Source organism: Camelus bactrianus, chromosome 36, assembly GCF_048773025.1.
Source record: "Camelus bactrianus isolate YW-2024 breed Bactrian camel chromosome 36, ASM4877302v1, whole genome shotgun sequence".
NCBI classification, from domain to species: domain Eukaryota; kingdom Metazoa; phylum Chordata; class Mammalia; order Artiodactyla; family Camelidae; genus Camelus; species Camelus bactrianus.
In genome coordinates this window covers 5,016,893-5,039,058 of record NC_133574.1, presented here as the reverse complement: position 1 = coordinate 5,039,058, position 22,166 = coordinate 5,016,893, and the positions used below count along the sequence as shown (strand labels likewise).

The 22,166-nt window shown below is 41.0% G+C and overlaps 1 long non-coding RNA gene across 1 annotated transcript; it reads left to right on the top strand.

Annotated features, from left to right (window-relative positions):
• Positions 1-7,194: 7,194 nt before the first annotated feature.
• LOC141576122 (uncharacterized) lies at positions 7,195-20,887 on the top strand. The gene is made up of 3 exons (XR_012504358.1): positions 7,195-7,435; positions 11,182-12,000; positions 20,752-20,887. It is a non-coding gene; the product is annotated as an uncharacterized LOC141576122 (long non-coding RNA).
• The last annotated feature ends 1,279 nt before the right edge of the window (positions 20,888-22,166 follow it).

The window sequence follows — 22,166 nt, the reverse complement described above, 5'->3', positions numbered from 1 at the left end:
CTTTTACTAGGAACATCTGAAAATGTCTCCAACTATAGATTTAATAAACTGAATCACAGATCTACAGAATGTTGGCACTGAAAATGTCTGGAGGGAGCAGGTCAAACTCCTCTTTTTATAAATGGAAAAAAGTGAGGTTCAGCTACCAACAGAAAGGGACATTTGTCTTTTACATTGTAATAAGTTTCTAATAATCCCCATTATGAATAGTTCCCATTGTTTACAACAGAAGATGGTGTCAAAGAATATGTTGGTGAAAGACTGTACATCCAGAGATGAAAGCTGAAACTTAGACAAAATTAGATGTGCGTAATGTTTTTGAGTCCTGAAAAACAAAAACGTATCATATTGGCAGAATACAAAAAAATACTGAAGAAAAGATTTTTGGACATTTAAACTGCCAATTGTAAATTTAAAATTGCCAACTAATAAGTTTAAATTTTCATTGGAACATGCTTGTTGAAAAATTGAAGATGAAGACTCATTTCATTTTATCGTTCTTCATTATTTAAAAAATTGTTTAATTTTTTTTTAGTTATTTATTTGAATTGTTTAATTGCAAATGCATGCTCCATTGTTTAGAGAGGCCAGCGTTGTGGTAGTGAGACCTTGGGAATGAAGTTGCCTAAATACATAATTGAAAACAACAGCTGGCTTCCTGAGTGATCTTGGATATCTTAACTTCTCTGTGCCATAGTTTCCTATAAAATAAGAATAAGAGATTTGCTTCCTCATGACTGCGGTAAGGACAGGTCTAATTAATGTAAAAAATCTACTTGGAAAACTTCCTGGCACAGAGGGAGGGCCATGTACTTTGTTACAGCTTTTATTATACTGTATCTGCTTTTATATTCCAGGTAAATCTTGAGTCTTACGGATTTCATCTCTAAAAAAGAAATCTAAATATAAACTCTAAGATGGAAATTCTAAAACTTCATTGTTGTAGCTAATTAACACGTAAAGCTTAACCAAGAAACACACAGTGGAGACCAGTTATCTGCAGACACTTGTGAAACTTCCTATCTTGCATGGAGTCTAAGCTGTCACTACCGTCACTTCTGAAATCAAAGGCAAGATAAGAAATAGAGCTTTAAAACTTGACCTCATCAGGTACCCAGACCCCTAAATTCAGACCATGGCAGGGAAACAGTTTACTGTCCACATGTGCATTTTGAAAATATAGTATTAAAATGAACACTGTATGTATTTTGTTGTGTGTTTTACATTGATAACAGAAAAGAAAAAAAAACGGAAAAAAAAACCCACGCAGTTACAAATAAGGAGGCTACGTCTGAAAATTATTATTATTTTTTTAAGTTCTGTTTACGATTTAGTGACCAGTTAGGAGAAAAATCATTTCATTGGTGTAATCCCTTGATTGACTAAACTTGTTTTTTTAATTAGGAAGAAGAGCGTGTTCCATTTACCATCTGGGGAAAGTGTATACATATAACTCTTTGTGCAAGTGCTTTTTTCTGGGTAAGAACCTGCCACAGACTTTTTAAAATCTAATGTGAAGTGCTGAGAAAACTGAAAATCAAGCTGGGAACTATGTAGTTTCATAGAGAAAACTTTTTTCCAGAGAACATCTGAGCCAACTCAGGGCGCCACTCTGGAGGTTCCACAATCTCTTTTGCTCACAGTGCTTCCCCCAGTTTTTTTCACCTCATTTGTTAAAGTCAGATCAGTGGTTTAGGATTCTCCAGGGTCTGATTAAGAGACGAGATGGAGGCATTAAAAATTCTAAAATTTTCCAAGAATAACAACCAAGGTAAAATGTCTAAGAATACCCTAACTAAAGGATAGTAGGAACTATCAAAAAAAAAAAAAAACTACAGAAAGATATAAAAGATGCTTTAATCACATGATTCTAGATTAAAAGATCATATCTCCAAAATATCAGAAGTTATAAAATTGATTTGGGATTTATTGTGGATAAAATCATATTAGTAGTATAATAATTATTAAGATAATGAGAGCTTTACTAGCTCAAGAATAGGCAGATTAGAAAATAGGACAGGAAGTCCAGATATGGGCTCTGATATCAATAATAATTTAATATAAGAGATGGAAGACATTACAAATCAGGGAGATAAAGGATATTCAGTAAATGGAACACTTGTTAGCTAATTGGGGGGGAAGAAAAGATTGAAATCATACAGTGAACTATATATTGTGTTACATTCCAGAAACATTTAAAAAAGTAACACAATTAGAAAAAAACTACAAATAAATATGGATGAATATACAACATCTAGATGAACAGTAAGTTTCAGAGGAAGATATATAAAGATTTCCATGCATCAGAAGCATCCTAATTTTAAACAAAACAACAGAGGATGTTATATGTTTACAAATCTGACAAGGGGCTAATTCCTTCAATACATAGTGAGTTCAGATCACTTCAAAGGTAACATCAAAAAATATAAGGAGCATAGGAGGTAGAGATGAACACACATTCACAAAGGAAAAAATAGAAGTCACACTCCAACGGTAATTCATTCAGTGCACATCAGAATGAAATAGTTTTCCACCTCTCAAGGGACACACATCTGTTTATGAGGATGAAGCGCCAGTGATCACCAATCCCATGCCTAGGTTACTGGATATTTTTTGTGAAGTATGGTTGATTAACAATGCTGTGTTAATTTCTGGTGTACTCCTCAAGCCTTCTTAGAAAGCAGTCTGGCAGTTCATATCAAGAGTTAAAAATATTCATATGCTTTAATCCAATAATTCAGTTTTGAAACACTTTTAATCAGGAAGTATTTCAAAATGGCAGGGAAAAGTCAGTATGGATGCAACTCACAGACATACTTTTGTATGTATATATATATAAAATCTCAGCCAAAATATTCTTCCAAACCTTCACATAGTAGAATATTATGCAGCCATGAAAGTGTGTCCATGAAAATATTTTATGACATGTCAAAGTGTTATGCTTATGATAGGCTTGAGAATAAAATTAATGTATAAAATGATTTGTAATATACAAACAGTGCACCGTTCTGATGGAATTATGTCTATAGGTAGAAGCATTTTTCTTATTTTATTTTTTATTCATTCTCAGAGTTGGAGTCTTTTGATTGTAGGTGACAAAATCAATCTCCAATGTGTTTAAACAACAACCAAAAAATGGGGATACATGGGATTTATTGGTTCCTGTAAATGAAATCCTCAGGTCTGAGGTCTGGCTTCAGTCAAGGAGAGATACTGTAGCCCAGATGATGTCAAGGGCTGCTTTTGTCCTGTCTTCATTCTGTGCCCAAGGATGTCTCAGCATTCTGCTTCTAGGCACTCAGCATCTCAGATCACACATCCATCCAAACAAAGAGAGGTCTCTTTGGGCAGCTTCCTCTTTTGATAGAGGAAGCTAATCATTCACATGGGCAACAGCATGTATCTTCTCACATAATAGTGGCTCTTCCTGGGTTACTTGCCAATTCTCAAATCATGTGCGAAGCCAATAGAATGAGGGGTATTATTTGTCCTAAACCAACTGAGATCTACCTCTGGTGCTTCAGAAAGAGTGGGTCAATCGAGATTAAATCACATGACTAAAAACAGAAGGGAGGTTATTTACCCTAAATCAAATTCTGGGTCCTCTTCTAAGACTGGGGACAGATCCAGGACAGCAGTTCTGTCCACTACTGACTACTTTCAAATTTTCTTTAATGAGCAAATATTAAAGTTATGATCAGAAAACATGATAAATAAGAAGAAACTTGAGGAAGGAGAATGGAAAGCTTTCCTGTTTCTTAAGAAATATTGAACGCAATAAGTGCTTGGAAGAAAAATAGAAATGTGTCAAGTTTGTAAAAGTTCTGAAATGAATTAGAATTGACTTCACAGACCATGAAGGAGATAGTGCTATACAGTTAGTGTGTCTTTGGGCTCTTTGAGTATTTCAGTTCTTTCACTTAATAGTTGCTTCATTTGGGGCAAATTGTATCATCTCCACGTGGCTCTACTTCCTAATCTGTAAAAGAGACATAATATTACCTTCCCCACAGGGTTATTGTGAGGATTTAGAAAAATAGATGTGTACTGAAGCAATAGTAAGCATTTAAAGAATCTTAAATATAATGTTTTCTTAATACATAATTAAAAAATTATTATGCAGACTTATTTAAAATGCATAATATTTAAATGGCCTATATGTGCTGTACAAAAAAGGAAGGCTTAATATACTTTCTAGAATATATTTTTCTCAGCCTTAATTAATTTTCACATTTAATTACACATACACCAAAAAGTAATTCCTTTCACAAGCATGAAGCCTTAACTGTGAAGAAAAGGATGATGAAAGAGAATAGAGGAGGAAATAAAATGCATTCTCTACAAACTGATGGCTTAAAAACTAAGAAAAACAACTTTTTAAGAACTTGGTCACCATATTCATAGCTAAAAATTAGGTAGAGTTTTTCACATGCCTGTGGTTAATGTCCCAAAAGTTTTCACAATTAGTAAATAATTGACTCATCACAATGGTCCTATAAATTCCTATTATTATCCCCCCAATATATGGGTGAGGAGACTGAAGCCCCTAGAGGTTAAGAAATTAGCACAAGGCCCGACAGCTAGCATCGGAGCTGGGATCCAGATGCAAGAGTGTGGCTCCTGAAGGGGTTTGTAAACATTCCCTCTGCTCTCCCCTGCAGGTGCAAGCCAGCCACCTGCTGTTACTGTAAATAACATGATGTGGTTCACTTAGTCTTGAAATTCACATCCTTTGTAGCTTTCTCTCTGGGGCAGCCATCAGGAGCGGCCAGGGACACTGAGTACATGCTTCTGGACTATGACCAAGAAGGTAGATGGAAGGAAAACAGTTTAAAAATGGGATCTTTAATGTGCATTCTTCAGTGGCCAGAAAAATACCTGGCTAGTGAGGAGCTGAAACCCTATCAGCCACGTGAAAATTATGCTTCAGACACCCCCGTTGCCCTTGGGTCCACACAGTCAGAAATAAAATGGATCAGGGACATGAATCTTGTGCAAATGCAGGGAGTATGAATACCTGCAATTTTAAGATCTCAAGGTGTACGAAAATCATGTGAAGCTTACATCAGCAGAGACCTGCTGTCACTTCCAGTATTTCCCTCATGGCACGTCCACAGCTTCACTGGTCCTATTCAGAATGAAGACGACAGCTAGCACCTGCTGACCCCTGAATCAGTGATAGGTTCTCCCTTGAAAGGAAGCGTATCCCTTTCATGGGTTACATCTAGATCATAACCTAAGTAATTCTATACATGTAGAGGGGTATTTTCATTGGTTCTGCTATCACAGACTTGTCTCCAAAAGAACATGCCACCAGTTACTCCATTTTCAGCCATTTAAAGACATACTTAGCAGGCTTCCTTCTTTAGTGCAGTATTAGGTTTACAGAAAACTTCACAGAAATTGGAGTTCCCATATATTCCCTATGCCCTGCACACAGCTGCTCCTGCTGTCAGCATGTTACATTAGTGGATGCAATCATTCTTTTTGACATCCTTCATTCCTCCTCCACTAAAGTTTAACATGCCTGATATTCACGACTCTTGTGGCATTTATGTGCGATTTACATCACTTCTCACGTTTATGTGAGTTTTACTGGCCATGCATGTTGTCTGTTTAAGCGTGGGTTGGGTGCAAGTTTTCTGTTTAAAAATACGATCATTAGTGAGTCTCATGCTGCTGGGTTTTTGGATTGTCAGGTCCTGTTGACCGTTGCTTCAGTTATTGGGATCATTGTCTGCAGACTTTCAGTGTTCATTGTATTTTCTGCAAAACTTTCCAAGAACCTGAATGGAAGAGACCCAATCCAGAAGTACCTGACTGAATGTGGGCCACGCCCATCACTGCTTCTCTCATCAGCGTTATCATCATCGTGACCCTGAACGCCATATATGAGAAAGTGGCAATCAAGATGACTGAGTCTGTTAAGCTCCTCCTGCAGCTGAGGTCATTTCTACACCAGTTTTAGAACCAGGTCAAAAGAGAGACTGTATCTTGTAGGCACTTCAATTCCAGTACATTAGAGTCTTTAGAAAACTTCAAGTGTAAACGTATTTTCTCTCACCTATGTGAGAAGTGAATTACCTCCAGCTTTGCATTACTAAAAGGGAAAAAGGAAGAATTAGAATGTCCAAGCTCTCTGTAAACAAGTCAGTGCTTAATAATAATTTCAATTACATTAGATCATGAACCTTATTGTTGAAAGTAAATAGTCTCTGTATTGCAAATAAATGGAAGAGGGTCATGGTTCCAGTGGCAGATTAGCTTGTGCGCTACGGAGGGGACAAGTAATCACAGTGTTATGTGTCCTCCCCCATGCTGTTCCTGTTAGTGTAGCTCCATTCTCATCAGCTGTGGCTTCTTTAATAAATGTTTCTTCTCTCTGGCTTGTATAACAGCCAGCGGCTTAGCAGCCCAAGTTAAGTGCTTCCGACCCACTGCATGTGGCTGGGTGGTTCTCCCAGTGGTCTGCTCAGTGGTCATCTTCGGAAAACACTAAGACCAATTCAAATTCTGAACTAGGAGGATGACCCGTTTTATGTTCCCCAAATGCTTGTAGCAAGATGCCCCGTGTTTTCTTTGTTTTCTTCAATAGTCCTACCTTACTGCCTTTCAGGGAGACAAGAGAATATCATTTAGCAGGATGTTTAAAAGTAGCTTTCTGTCAACTTACACCTGACAGAGGACAGTTCTTGCCCATTGGATACTGTTGTGATTATAAATTTTAAGGAACGGCTGACTCTTTTTTTTTTTTTTTTTTTTGCCTTGTGGGATATTGCTTTCATAGTGGGAGAAACTCTTACAACAGTGTGTAGACTTGGAATTAACATAGTAGCTATGTTAAGGAATTCAAAACAGCTTAAATGAAAACAGTGTGAATTGTGTATATATATACATATTTACTGTGTTAACTCATGTGTCCGTGGCTTTGATGAGAGTCTCAAAGCCGTTCACAGTTTTACAGAATTAACTTTTCTTTATTCTAGCTGCAGAGCTCCCAAGGACCAGACTGACTATGAGAACAATCTAGCCATCAAGTTGTTCTTGTTCCAGTTTGTCAACTACTACTCCTCGTGTTTCTACATCACATTCTTTAAGGGCAGATTTGTGACTTATCCTGGAGATCTGGTGTATTGGCTGTGAAAATACAGAAATGAAGACGTGTGAATACAGCTTTGTGTTCTGACAGTCTAACCTGTTTCAGCTTTTCTCTTAGTTGCCCAATGAAGAGTGTCTTTACTCTCTGTTCCTTAGACTATTTTAGGCATATAATAATGACTTTATTTCATTTTAGAGCTACATAAAATTTAAATGAGATTTCCTTTCTAATATTCCAGTGTGACCCAGGTGGCTGTCTCCTTGAACTGATGAAGCAGCTGACAATAATCATGGGAGGACAGTCCATCTGGAATAACATACAAGAGGTGTTACTTCCGTGAGTACTAAGTCATGTGATCTTGGGGTGAGAACGGCCCACCCATCCACGTCATTTTCCTGCTTGCCCATCTCTAAAACAGGGGAGACTCTCTGCTTATTAAAGCTCTCCAGATAAGATGATCCAGCCAACAGTGTAAACGTACCTGCTGTTTAATAATTATGCTTAGATACCTTCCTTTTTATGTTTAACTTAAATCCCCAAGTGCTATAGTTTCTGCTTATGAGCCCATCATTAGGGACTGACTGATCAGAGCCCTTTGAGAGGTGGCCCTTTTTACGGCCGTGAACTAAGTTTTCCCACAACTTCCCACAACTTTCTCCTCCTTTTACACACGCATTTAAAAATCCATAACAGGAATTTGTTGAGTGCCTAGTATGTGCTAGTCACTGTATTAAATGTTGTACAGATAAGTGTGTGTGTGTGCGCATGTGTGTGTACAATTTAATCACCAAAACAATCCTTATTCTTATCTTCCTTTTGCAAATGAAGATCCTGTGGCTTAAAGAGAGTAAATGATTTGCCCAAGCTCTCATTGCCAATAAGAGACCACTGTGGGACTCACATGTAAGACCCTATCTCTCTGAATCCATATTCTTCTAAGAACAGAGACTCTCTTGGGGTCCTAAGGCACAGGGTTACATAATGTTTTAAGAGACACTTCTCTAAAATAATAACTACTTACTGTTCTCTTCCTAAAAATGAGAAAAGCAGATGTTAGCAAAGGTCACACTGTCCTTTTGATTTTCAAATAAGCCCAATCCCATATCAAAGTGGACAGTCCAGGGTTATCTGTAATTTCTGAACATTTCAAGGAGCTTACACTATTCGCTTTATGTTGCTGTTGTAGCAAGTATCCCCAAACGTCATGGTAGTAGGAAGAAAAAAGAAAAAGTATCCACTAAACAACACAAATTTAACCTTGTAGCGTTCTTGAACACAGAAGCCTGCTGAAGTCAAATTATTGGCAGGGCTGTTTCTGAAGTCCTCAGAGGAACCTGTATCTTTGACTTTTCTGGCTCCCAGAGGCCACCTGTGTTTCTTGGCCTGTGACCTTTTTTCTCTCTCTCAAATTCAGCATGGTTTTGTGTTTCTGACTCTGATCCTGTGGTCACATCTCCTCTCCTCTCTCCCCTCTTCTGTCTCCCTCTTCCTCCTTTAATGACCCTGGTGATTACACTGGGCACACCTCTATAATCCAGCTCGTCTCTCTTAGAGTCGGCTGGTTAGCAACCTTAACCGCATCTGCAACCATAGGCCCCCTTTGCCAGGGAACCTGACCTCTGCATATGTTCCGGGGATTAGAACATAGACGTCTTGGGAGGGGAATCATTTTTCTGCCTACCACACTAACATTTTTAAGATAATTTCTGGGTTTGAGTTTCTGTTCTCATGAAACTGTTGATCTCTCTTCTGTCTTGCCTTCCACACCAGCATTCTGCTCCTGGCCAACCTAACTGCAGAGCTCACCCCTCTCTGTGGTGTCCCTCAAAACCACTTACACAAGCAGGCCTTACTGTTCTTTGGAGCAGGGAGGAGAAATTCAAACAACTTGAATTTTGAAATTTAAAAACCTCCGTAATATTAAAATCTTCCATGCCACTATAAAAATTTATATTTTTAACTTCATTTTTAAATTTTTAAACTATTTTAAACTTTGTTACTTTTTAAACTTTACTTTTTTTCTTATCATCCTACATTGTAGGCTCCAGAAACCTTCTATTCTGCCCACCGCATCCAAGTTCCCTTTCATTGTTTCTCCTCCCTTCCCTAACATTCCTTCTCCCTCCCTTATTACCAAGTTTCTGTCCATTCTTTTTATAGGGCAATTAAATTATTTTTTCTTCCTTTCTTTCTGTTTTTGCCGAGTGAACACCTTTGTGTGTCAGTGTAACCTTCCACATTACTTCACAAGGGCTTCATCTTTCAGCTTCAGTATGGATTACTGGGGTCTGTCTCTAAACAAAGGCATTTCCCTTGTCCCCCAGCTCACCACGCCCCTCAAAAAAACCAAGATTCTGAACTTTGCTGTGAAATGAATCTTTTTTTCCCTACTGTGCAGTAGAGAAATCTTACCCTGACCTCACAGTCAGATTTTTTCCAGAGGAGTAAAACTAGCTCATGTGCAAATAACACTATTTTTCTCTGTGAAAAGAAATAGATCAGATAGAGGAAATACTTAACTCAGATTACTCAAAAGCATTTCCTGAAGGAAATACGTTAATTATTTAACAGTAAATTTTGTTGAATCTGATTTTCAGTGAGCTATTTTTACCAATCAAGGAGAAGGATATATTTCCTAAATTGGAACTGAGCAATTCATGTGAAATGAAACTTGCTCACATGAACTAGTTTAAAGCAAACGATGCATTATTGTATTTGTGGTCTGTTTATGCCTTCGCTTAAGTAAGCACATTGTTGTAGGTTCCAGTGAGCTGAACTTTGCCTCCATGTATTTCTACTCTGGGCCGAAATATTTAGGGAATATATTTTGAATTATGTTTCCCTTGTTTGAAAAGCAGGAATGCTGAATGGTAGCCAAGTTCGAGCGTGGCTTGCATTTTACTCACTGCCTCTTCACTTTGTATAAGGTGCCTGTTTCCTTCTTAATTTTTCATATAAAATCCTAACATACCAGAGATCTATCAATTACTCTTGCTGCACCAATAATATACCCATCCTCAAAAATACATAGGAAGGGAAAAGAAAACTTATAAAGGTAGCGACTATTTTCATGCTATGTAAATATGTCTAAAGGAACATAATGAAATGAATTTCACCATAATTCACCTGCCTCCACACCCCAAGTTCCATGTGGGTTTCTTGAGTAGGATTCTCGGAGCAAATGAAGAAAGACAGTGATGCCGTGATCCAGGCTCCCTCTGGGGTCTCCCCAGCACTTGGATCGGCAGCTGGTATAAAGTAGGTCTCAGTCCGAGCCAGCTGAGTGGGTGAGTGACTCACAGGCATCAAGTGCGTGACATCAGTTTATTAACAGCATTCTTTGTAGGACTCAGAGAATAAGCTGAGAGCCCTGTGGCCTTCCGTGCCTCACATACTATTTTGATATTGGGGTCATTTCTGGGAAGGTTATTCTGTACTTGACAAAAGGCTAGTACAATTCCAGGGTTAAGCAACTTGCCCTAGGGAAATTTTATGATAAAATATTAAGAAAAATAGTTAAATGCCCAAAAGGACATAGCATTATCCTTTGGTGTTTAGAAAATGTATGGCTATAATTTTCTTACTTTATATGTTTTCTACATTTTCCACCATGTGTATGCACTACTATATAATAAGAAAAAGCAAATGTTTAAGAGAAAATTTCTCTTCTCCAGATGTGATTTGGTTAGAGGATGAGTCAGATACATATAATAAGAGAATCTTAAATACATGTGTCCATAATTCACTCTTTAAATTCAGGAACAGGTAACTCAGGAATGAAATAGATTAAAAGAATCAAAGATACTTGCATTCAAGATTAGCAAGTGGGAGTGTCCTCAACAGAAACGGTGATAATCTGTAATGCAGGGATTAGATGTGATAATGAGGGTACAAAGACAACATGATGCAGAAAATGCCACGTGGGAAGCAGTGAGTAAAGGACAATTTACTATGATTATGTCAATATGTGTGGTCAATTCCCAAGCAAATGATTGTTTATCCCCTGCTAGATGGAGAAAGCTTCCAGCCTTGACTGGAGAGGGGGGCTGATTCTGTGTTTGTATTTTTTAAAATGTCTACAGGTGCTTCTCATGTGCAAATTGATATCCCTGCACGAGAACCATATCCCAACAGAAAACCCAAAAGACCGAGGACAATGATGGGTAGACGAAAGCCCAAGCTTTTCTGCCACAGAAGAGTGGTTCCACTCAGGAAGACTGGGCAAGCGGCTCAGAGCCTTAGCTAAGGACAAGCCACTCGGGACTTCTAATACGACCTAATGCCATCGACGGGGGAGGGCAGTTCAGCACAAGAAGGGAGCGCCAGCTGAGTTAACATGGAAGTTTCATCCTGGATCCAAACTGTGTTGGATTTGGGTCCCGGAGGGTAAAAGCCCTGCTTCCCTGGGGCATGGACCGGATTCCACAGGAGGCTGAGACACGAAGTATGAGGCAGAGAAAAATTCCCCCAGGAGACTCCCGAGTCTGGGTGCCAGGGAGGGTGATGGACGAGCGCGGTACCAGCGCCACACGCACCGCAGGGCTCCGAGTGGCTGTGGAGCTGCGCGCTCCCGACCGGACCTCAGACCTGACTGCAGCGCTCTGGGCTGCGGCCTGGGGAGCGGCTTCAGCAGCAGGCTGTTCCCTTCATTCTCGTAGGTGTTACAGTGACCCCCACCCCTGTGGCCGCGGAGTTCCCAAGCCAAGGGTCTTAGTGACTTCAACCCTATTTCCAGGTGACCAAAGCCGGTTAGCCTGTGCTGCTCAAAAGGAAGATCCCACATGGGGTTTTGATGTGTTAGGGGGGTTGCTGATACCTGGCCTGCTTTGAATCGTTTCATCCTGACAGCAGCCTGGGCAGTGGAAGTTTCATCTCCCAATTTTACTTCAACTTTTTTTGTTGTAAGTATAGTTGGTTTACAATATTGTGTTAATTCTTGGTGTACAGCATAGTGATTCAGTTATACATACATATATATATATATTCCTTGTCATATTCTTTTCACTATAGGCTATTAAAAGTTACTGAATGTACTTCCCTGTGCTATACAGTAGGACCTTGCTGTTTGATGCAAAAATTTCTAAACAAAGTATTTGCAGACTAAACCTAGCCATGTATATGACAGAGTTGAGTTTATCTCAGAATTCAAATGTGGTTTTGATCTCCAGGATCTCTTTATCAACTTATCATAAGTAAAGAACCTGTGGACCACTTTTCAGACAAATGTTTTAAAATCATAAGATTTAGAGAATAAAGAAAGAAGATAATTATACTGAAAAGCCGATATCAACATATAGAAATGGGCATTTGTGATACAGTAATATCTGAATTATTGGAAGGACGTGTTGAATAAGAGGACCCAGTGGTGGGTCTACTGACCGCAAAGTTCTGCCACAGCAGTGAGTGTAAACCATCTTCTGAGATCCGCAACAATTGCATTTTGAATGTAAATAAACTTAAATAACAAATAAGCCATGAAGTGTGGATTGAGATTCAGGGGTATCTCGAGTCCATATCTCCACTCCTTCCCGGAGCTCTCTGCTCTTCCCCTAAAGTTATTGAAAGAAATGGGGAAAGTTTGTGAAGCGAAGGGCATGTTCCATTGCAAAGAAATCTCATAGCAACCCTCGGAGCATGGCCAGGGAAAGGTTAACGCTGAGACCAGAGGCAGTGGGAAACCTAGCAGGGACAGCTCTTTACAAGTCACATCATATACTCTGTGTGTGTCCATGTGTGTGTGCATACAGACATGTGGGCATGTAGGATGTATACACTTGCCTTTCATGTGAAGCCGCCTCACTGTCCAAATTTGAAATTCATCCAAACGTGCAGTGCAGTCAGCCAAAACTCAGCTAGACGTTAAGTTGTCTGTTGTTGCTCTGTCTCTTCTGCTGAACTCCACGAGTAAACCAAGTGCCAGCAGTTGCTTTCAGGGACAACAGCTCTGTAGGCTACAGGTCCATGCCTTGTTTCACTGCCAACTCCAATTTCATTTCAGGACAAATTGCCATTTGAAAAAGGGGGAAGCATTCAGTTGGCCCACAAGCCTCTGAGTGAGGGAAAAACATAACCTTAGAGACAGCTCTGTGGGACAGCATCCAGGAGTGGGCAGAGCACTGGGCTGCGAGTCGAGGCTGTGTTTCTTTCAAGCTCTGCACTGACTTTGAGGCGGCATGTCACTTCTTTGGCCCTTGATTTGTTCAGCTTAAATTAGGGTCTTGGACCTGTTCGATCCAACGTTAGAGTATCACTTTTTTGCTCGGTGACCCTCCATGGCTCCGCAATTCCTTCAGAGGGAAAAATGCCCACATCCTCACGGCAGCCTCTAAGGCTCCACCCCCAAAACCACCACTTATTTCCTATTCACTCTGGCCCACACCAGCCTCCATGCTGCCTGTCCAGCGTGAGGGACCTCCAGGCCTGTGATCACCGTTCCCTCTGCCCCTCCTCTGCCCGCCTCTTTGCCTCCATCTTTGCCTTGTTGAAAGGTCACTGCCCCATCCACACTCCTCCCTCCCACACATTACTCGCCCTCCTTTATTTTCCTCTGCAGCACTTATCACCAGCTCACAGACCCTGTATTTCTTTCTTTTACTTATTTTCTCTGACAATTTACAGACTGGAAAGGCCATGGTGGATAATAGCAGAGAAATAGGGGGAAAAAACAAATGAGGGAAGGTATCTTCTAAAAGCTAAAATGCCCACCTGAAAAGGAGGTTTGGAGATAAAGTAGTAGTAGTCATTACAATTTTGGTAAACCAAAGGTACGTAGTCAGGACTAGTTTTCACAATATTTGGGGATAGGGAGGCAGCAATAAAAGGAAATTTATCCTGAAAACAAGAAATTAAATTCTTGGGAAGATGATGTTTTCACCTTGAAATGTCAGTAATACTTTAATGACCTTGGTCTGATAATATCCTGCCTTATAATTTGATCTGTTTGGCAGCTGGGTCATGAAACTAATGGTGCCACAGTTTCAGGAGCAGAACAGAGCACCCCACGATGGGAACGGGACAATCATCTGTATCCCATGGGCAAACTGTGCTTATTTTATGAATACCTTGAAATGAGCAAGTCATCAGTGGAGATTTCTGTGTTGTCGGTTATACTAGAGTATGTTTTGGGTCTCAGAAGCATCGGTTACTGAGCCCAACAATGACCTAGCATACCGAAACAGAGCCCGCTTTCCTCCATTAGATGCCATTATGCAATCAGGTTTTCAAATAGGGTGCCTGTGTGTATCTTTGTCAATATTTATGTTGTACAAAGCTGAAGATTTACTGCCAAGGAATGAAATGGAATACTCATTCAGGTACGTCTCCACCATTGATTCTCAGATCCTTCTGGTCATGTCATGTAAGGATGAAATCAGAACCGTTACTAGGAGTGACTCAGCTAGGGCCGTAGCCCGTGTGGCACAGTTGTTGGCTGATATCCTTCTAAACAGAGTCATGTGAGCCAGCCAGCCTGTGCAGAAAGCCCATCCTGCCTCATGGCAGCAAGGGTCACAGGGTCACCCCTTCCACATCTCACACCTGCCTTTGACATTGTTCCTATTTCTTCCAGCCGATGGTTTCTGCCTGGTTCCTTGAGTGACCTCATGGCACATCACTGGCTTGAATTCAGGATGAATTTGCTGATATGGTGTATCGGTTGAGAAAAGATCCCCTCCTTCTCCAATGTCTTTGTCCATTTCTGTACATTTGCTTGGAATCTGTTTCTCTTTGGTTGAACTTGGATTTGAGCTCTCGGTTGCCTTTAAATGGTTGAATCTCAAAATAGATTTCCATAGGAAACTTCATCTTTTCTATTATGCACGGTGCACTTTTATCTACTAGAAGGCTGTTGATGTGCACGTTTTGTTTCTAAGCCCTTTCAGCTCACCACTGCCTTGAATTAGTTTTTTGTTTTTTTTAAGCTTAGGAGACAGGAAAGGAGTTTGGTCAATAGGCTTTGCATTTATGCATGCGGGTTCATGCCTGCAAAGGCACCCCTTTGTGCTTCCTGTTTATAAGGCTACAGATAGAGGAAGGTATTTTTTTTTCTAAATTAAATTCTATATATAAAATAATTGCTTTTAAAAATATACATTATACATGGAAACGCGTCTGGTTCCTTCGGTGAGTGAAAGGTCATCTTGTGGCATCTTCAGTCAGCTATGCTTTGTGGCCTGGTGTCTGATTTGAGTTTCATCTTTGCTTTTGCTGTGTTTCGTGACCAGGTTCCTTTAAGGGTGCAGCTGCAGTCCCTGGTGTAGGAGTTATGTTCGTTTATTCTGCTTATTTTCAAAAGGACTATAAGCCAATGACCTGTTATTCCAAAATGAGTCATAATTGTAAATATGTCTTATTGGGGCTATTATCAGCATTAATAATAACAACAACATTCTGGGGGCAGCATATCATTTGGTATTTTAACACACACGAAAAAGGCCTTGGAAAAAATTTATTGTTTAGTTAAGTCAAATAAAGGTTATTGAAAGGAAAAGTTGTACGCTTTTGGGAGAAATTGATAGGACATTTAGAACTTTATAGTCTCATTAAAATACCAATTAAATAATTCAGCCTCCCCCTACCCTTCAAAACAGGATGGAGTAACAGCTATTCCAGAGAGATTTTTCATATTTATTCATTTTCCTATTCTCTAAATAATCCCTAACGAATTAGAAAATTCAATCCACTTCTGAGAGTAGGCAGTCTGTTATTCTGTATTCAACGCTGGATTTAAACTTATTTTGTGTTCTTTTTGTTCATGGGAGATAGAATTTCCAAGTGCTTTATGAATTATTTTTGTTCCTCTAAAATAAAATGCCTTTAGTGGTGATCTCCTGACCTCAGTTTCCTCCTCTCAGTTTTCCCCATGATCATTAATGACACCCCACCTGCCTTTTTAGTTATGCCTCTTAGCTGCTGAAGGGGAACAGCTTCTGACAGATGACCCTGGAGCCCTCCACCCATGCTTCGTTGGGCCTCGCACCCAGCCACAAACCCTAGTCTCCTTCGCCTGAAGTACCTTTCTCTGCTTTTCTGCCTGGAAGGACTCTTGCCATGCCTTGGCAGGAACCCCGCCACTTTTTAGAGATTTTCTGTTCTCCTCTCTAGGCATGAATTGCACTTGATTCTTGTCTTCATGGTGTGTGATCGTGTCCATGTCCATCGTGATCCCCGGCTGGGCTGATCCTGTCGGAGGCAGTAGTCAGGCTTTTCATCTTCCCGTCCATGTCTGGAGCACCACAGCCTGGACCCTGGTTCTCATACGTGTTTAAGTGACTTGAGCTTGGAGTTTCAACACACTCACATAAAACTGTTAGATGAGTTGGCGGTAATATTGCCCCCAAGGTCCCCACAAGGTTCTATATGGCATATGTTTTTTCTGAGTGAAATTTCTCTTTTATTTGTTTTAGTGAATTCCCCACTGTCCTTTGAGATTATTAGAGTAACCCTGAGTTGTTAACCACAATAGCTCTCTCCCCACCAGCGAATGATCCTGCTATCTGAGAACTCAGACACGGGACATAAGAGAAATAACCTATCAGTCTTAAAATCTGGAAGCCATGATACCGTTTTGTACTTAGAGCACCCACAGCACAAACACCAGTCTCTCAAGAACTTGGCGCTGCCTTCCCAGAGGGTGGGTGCCGTAAGTGAAATGCAGTGAGTGATGAAGTGAGAGCTCTTCATCTCTGGTGCTGCCTTTTCCACCCTTGCTGTGTTAACTTGATCTTCCCTTCATATATTATGTTCTCCATTTAAATTACTGCAGTTAATATCAGTTGTTCTTCAACATCTCCTTGCATCCGCCCCCTCCATTCCCTCTCTCTCCAGTGCTCTCCCACCCACGCCGCTCCTGTGCTCTGCAGGACCAGGCCTGTCTGCCCCACGCCCTCGCCTCTGTTCTGTCTGCCCACCACCTGCACAGACATTTCCTTAACTCCGCAGAATGAAATTCCCAAAATGACAGCTGAGTAACTGGGGGGGGGGATTGTAGACCTTTCATCTCTTTACTGATACATTCGTTTATCCATCCAACAAACACTGAGCACCTGCTGTGCCAAACACTGTATCAACTGCTGGGGAGACCAAGACAGGTAAGACTTGGTGTCTGCACTCCCCAGGCCAGGCGAGGCTTGGCGAGTAGGTGATGGATTGCTAAGCAGGTGAACACACATTGGACTTCCTAGAGCTGGAAATATTTGAACTGAATCTTGAAAGGTGAAAGAAGTTAGCTCTCTAATGTGTGGTAGAGGGAGTGGACACTTCATGCAGAGAGGTAGAGACATATAAGAGCACACGGCATGAAGCAGCTTGGCCAGACTGAAGAACAAGTAGGGCTAGAACAATGGGTCCATAGGTGGGAATATCAGGTGCACAAGGCCTCTGTCACGATGGGCCTTGTGTGCTTAGTCTTGAAAGTATCCTTAAAGAAACAGGGATATATTGGAATATTTGTAAGCAAGAGAATTGCATAATGTTTATGTTGAAGAAGATCTGGTTATTCTGGCAGGAGAATGGAACATACTATTTTTGGGGGGAGGCCCATATTTTGGGGGGAAAGGATATTTCAGGGACCACCGCAGGTAGCCCAGACAAGTGACACACGCCTGCAGAGAGGCCCTGGGCAGAGGGAGAGAGAGATGGGCGACAGAAGTGGCGACTGCTGCAGAGGGGACTGCAGGGCCGGGGTGGCGGGCCACAGAGCTGCTGAGGTGACTTTCCAGTGACCCATCCGGAGAGCGGATCTGCAGGGGGAGTGTAAGGGGAGGAGCTGGTTTCGAGGAGATGGTTCTGTGTGTGGCATTTTGAGTGCGAAGTGTCTATGGGACATCTGAGGGGTGATGCCCGTTGTTTAGCTGGATTCACCAGTCAGGAGCTCAGAGGAGCTGTGGGTGAGGCCGTGGGGGCGATTCAGTCCTGCCAAGTGTAGGATTAAGGACGAGGCCCTGGGGAAAAGGGCCATGTACATGGCACATGGGAGAAGAGAAATCCACCAAGAGAAAGAAGAATAGCAGAGCAGTTGGCAGAAAACTAGTTGAGGCAACACAGAGAAGGCTGTAACCTGGCTTAAGAGGGATTTGAACACTGACTAAAAGCAGCATAGTGAGAAAGGTGAGTGTTTGGGGCAATAAACCAAGAGCTAAAGCCCACCTTCAATTGCCAAGCCTGGGGAAAAGGTGGAGGAGGACTATACTTAGGTAGCCTTTAAAAAACAGATCTGTGTGTATCCGTGTGTGCATATGTGCACACAGATTTTCTGCCTGGGCTTTTTAAATTTATTTAAGTAAAACAAAAATTAAGGGGGGAAAACATTCCACTGAGAGGAAAATATTTGTCCACAGCAAAAGCTACCTGGTAATCAAATAAACAGGAGCTGAAAATGACCACTGGTTTGAAACACGCAGCCACCGGCAGTGCAACTCCTGTCTCAGTGCTGCGGTGAGGGCCGTGGTGGATGCAGGGCTCTGAGCCCTGGAGGAGTCTTCAGCGCAGGTACTTCTCCAAGAAACTGGACTTTAAATGGAAGAAGAAAGTGTAGAAAGTATCAGAGAGGAACACAGGGCTGTGAGAGAGGCTTGGGTGAGGGTTAGTTTTGTTTAACTGTGGGCGTTTCTGGCCTTGCTGAGTTGCTAGGCCTTTGCTGTTGTTAGTCTTTGTTCCAAAAGCTTTTTAGAAAGTTCTTCTTGCTTGAATATCTGAACAGATTAAATCATGTTGGGTTATTTCTGGTGTTTTATTTTTTAATTAAAAAATTATCTGGAATTTATTTTAATGTCAAAAGTGAGGACACTGTGCCAGGTCTTCCAATGATTTAGCTAATTACTCCAGTACTTGAATCCACTGATTTGAAGTGTCAGTTTTTTAATACTACTAAAATCTCATAAATATCCACGTGTATTCTTGAAATTTATTCTATTTCATTCATACTCTCAGTACACTATTTCTATACTGTTTCCATGACCATAGATTAATACCTCCTAGAGTTGGTCCTATTTTATCCATTTACAGAATGTTCCTAATACTACAAATTCAAACATCCCTCCTCATTATTTTATTTGTATATTTGTGTATATTTCTAGAAGAACTTTAGGGTCACCTTTGAGATTTTTTTCTTAAATCCATTTGGGATTATTAACTAAATTTGCATTCAGATTCTAAATTTATTTTGGAGAAAAAATGTTCTATGTCCCCCAAACTTGAGTCTGCCCACTGAAGAGGATGGTGCATTCTACTGTTCATTCAATCATCTTTTTTTTTTTTTAAGTCACTTATCCGAATCATTTTAACATTTTCATTCATTTATTTCTGTGCCTTTGTTTTCATTATAAATGGTACCTTTTCTGGGTTTTGAACTGGGTTGATTGCTAATAAAGTCTTAATTTCTGGCTTCTCTTGAATAAGAAGGAGATCTGACAGTGTGAGGCCCTATTTCCAATATGGTGACTGTGAGCAGTGCCTCTCGTTAGGATGTCCACTTGCCAACTTGCCAGTGGCTGCAACCACTCCACACATTTCTGCTACTTACCTGCCCCCCGTAGGCAGATGAGCTCATGTAGGGTTAGGTGGGTTATGGACACAGATACTGACATCACTGCTGCCACGCTGCTGACCCTGTGGTGTCACTAACTCTGGTTCTTGCTCTCTGACCTCCCTGAATATGACAGCTCCTTTTGGGCTGTGGACATGCTGCATCTTTCCAGCACTGTCTGCTTTTCTGCAACACACACCTGCCTCTCATGTCAGAAGCAAATGTCAGCTCCTCCTACCCATCCACCCCATCCACGGTCTTGCCGTTCCTGGCCAGAGTGGTCCCTACCCCTTGACTGAGCAGTAACCCTAAAGGGCTATAAACTTGCCTCTAATCCACTGTCTTTGTTACATACCTGTGCTAGTTTACTTTAAAGGTCTGCCAGTTAGGAGGGGAGGGTCTAAAAGTCTTTTAGATCTCTGGCCTTATCATTTCTAACCGCTCCCCCGCCCCATGGAACAGCTTACCACAGATCTCTGCTGCCCCGTCTGTAGCAATGCCCTGTAAATTACAGACAAAGAGAAAAGAGCTTCTAAGCCACCACCATAACTTTGATTTCCTGTGACCACACAGACCATAGAAACATGAAGATAAAAATTCCTGAAGAAGGATATTTTGCTTATGAAGGCACTTTAATTGCATACCTTTCTGTGACTTGAAGTAACTTCATAGACCCTCTGAATGTGCTGCTCTCACCTTCCCAGACTCAAGGCAGCTTGCTCACTTGCCTATCTTCAGTGTATTTCCTCCAACATTCTCTATGCATAGCTTTCCCAAAGGTACATTTCTTATTTCTATTTAAATTGTTAGATACATCCACAATATTCCTTTTTTAATCCTCAATTACAAACCATCTTCCAAGATTGTATTATTTCAACACCGAGAATGAATAATATGCTTCAAGTTTCCAAAGTTTATTACCACCAAATAACTATGGTTGGTTGAAGATTTTTAAGTATGTTATTCCTACTAAGGGTATATACGTGAAAGAAACAGGTTGTAATTAGTATTCTTCCCAGGGATTTTATATTTGCCTTTTGTTTGGATTCTTTCACTGTTGAACATTATTATTACCATGAATGTTTTTCTCTTTAGGATTTAGTTCACCATTTGCCCCTCTCTCTTACAGGAGTAAAGGAATTGATGTTGTCCTTCCACCCATCCACCACTCCATGTTGTGTGTCCATTCCTTCAACAGGTATTCAGTTTGGGTTCACCACCTTATTTGTGGCCTCTTTCCAGTGGCCCCTCTGTTGGCTCTGGAGAACAATATGTTGGAAATCAGAGTGGGTACGTGAAAACTTGACTACCCAGTACAGACCCATGGTGCCAGAAAAAACCCAGGACATCGCAGCGTGGCAGGCCACCATGCAAGGAACAGCAATTCTGGCTGTGGTGGACCCATGTGTGTAAAAAGGCTTCTTGCGGTGAAGACCTAGAAAAGTCCAAAAATGCATTGGCGTTGCTTCCTAAGGAATCCAGTGTTGGGTATTGTTTAATATGAGAGGGAGATGCTAACGCTATCATCGTTATAAACAACATAGTTGTTGTAACTGTAATTGTTATTATTTTAAATATATATTCTTTGTAATTATTATTTGTGACATACAAGACCCTTACAGAGGCAGTTGTTAAGAAGCGTGGCCATTATACTGTTACTGAAGTGTTAATTCAGTAGAAGCATGGTAATAGCATTAATAAGTACTCACTCTTTTGATCCTCACATGACTATAAAGGTTACCCAGCAGTGCTTGTATAATGGAGATAGAAATCTATCCGTTTAAGAGTTTGTAGAACCTAAAATAAGAGCAGTCATTCCACCGTATTTGACCATATTTTCCAGACTATCAGTTTAAAGTAGGAATTACCTTATGAGGCCATATAAACACTTTGTGCATCCCCAATCATTCATTAGCTTCCTGGTCCCCTGGGGCAGATGTTCTTCCAGAAGGTGTTCCCATCTCTCCTCCCCACCCCACTCTTGGCCTTTGCTACCCACTCTTGGTCATTAGCTAAGCATCCTCATGTCCTGCAGGTGTCTGAGCTGTGAGGGAACAGAACTCAGCTGTTTACAAACTGTATTGACTATGACCAGTCTGAACAGTCTCTCTCCTTCCCTGCCCACAGCCCCACAGGGCAACAGGGGGCTCACAACCACAGGGATTCCCATGCCAGCCCATCAGGGAACCTTCTTCCCTAGAAATATTCTTACGACCAGGGCTGTTTCCTCCCTTACATCACTGCCACTTTCACTCCCAGGTTACAGTCCCCAACAAAAGGCTATCCCAGTTTGAATTTCTTAATCAAGTCACATTGACCTGAGTACCTGGCATTTTCCTATGAGCACTCATAGAAACAGAACAGTGCCTGGCAGTAGCTGTGGGCCAGGTTCCTGGGTGAGGGCACTTGCTGGGCCCTTCAGGTTCTGTAGCCTGGCCCGAGCTCAGCTCCCAGCACGGCGTCTTCCCATCTGCATGATTTCGAGCGAGGCTTCAACAGTTCAGAGCTTCATTCTTTAATCTGCAAACAGAATAATTCCCTGCT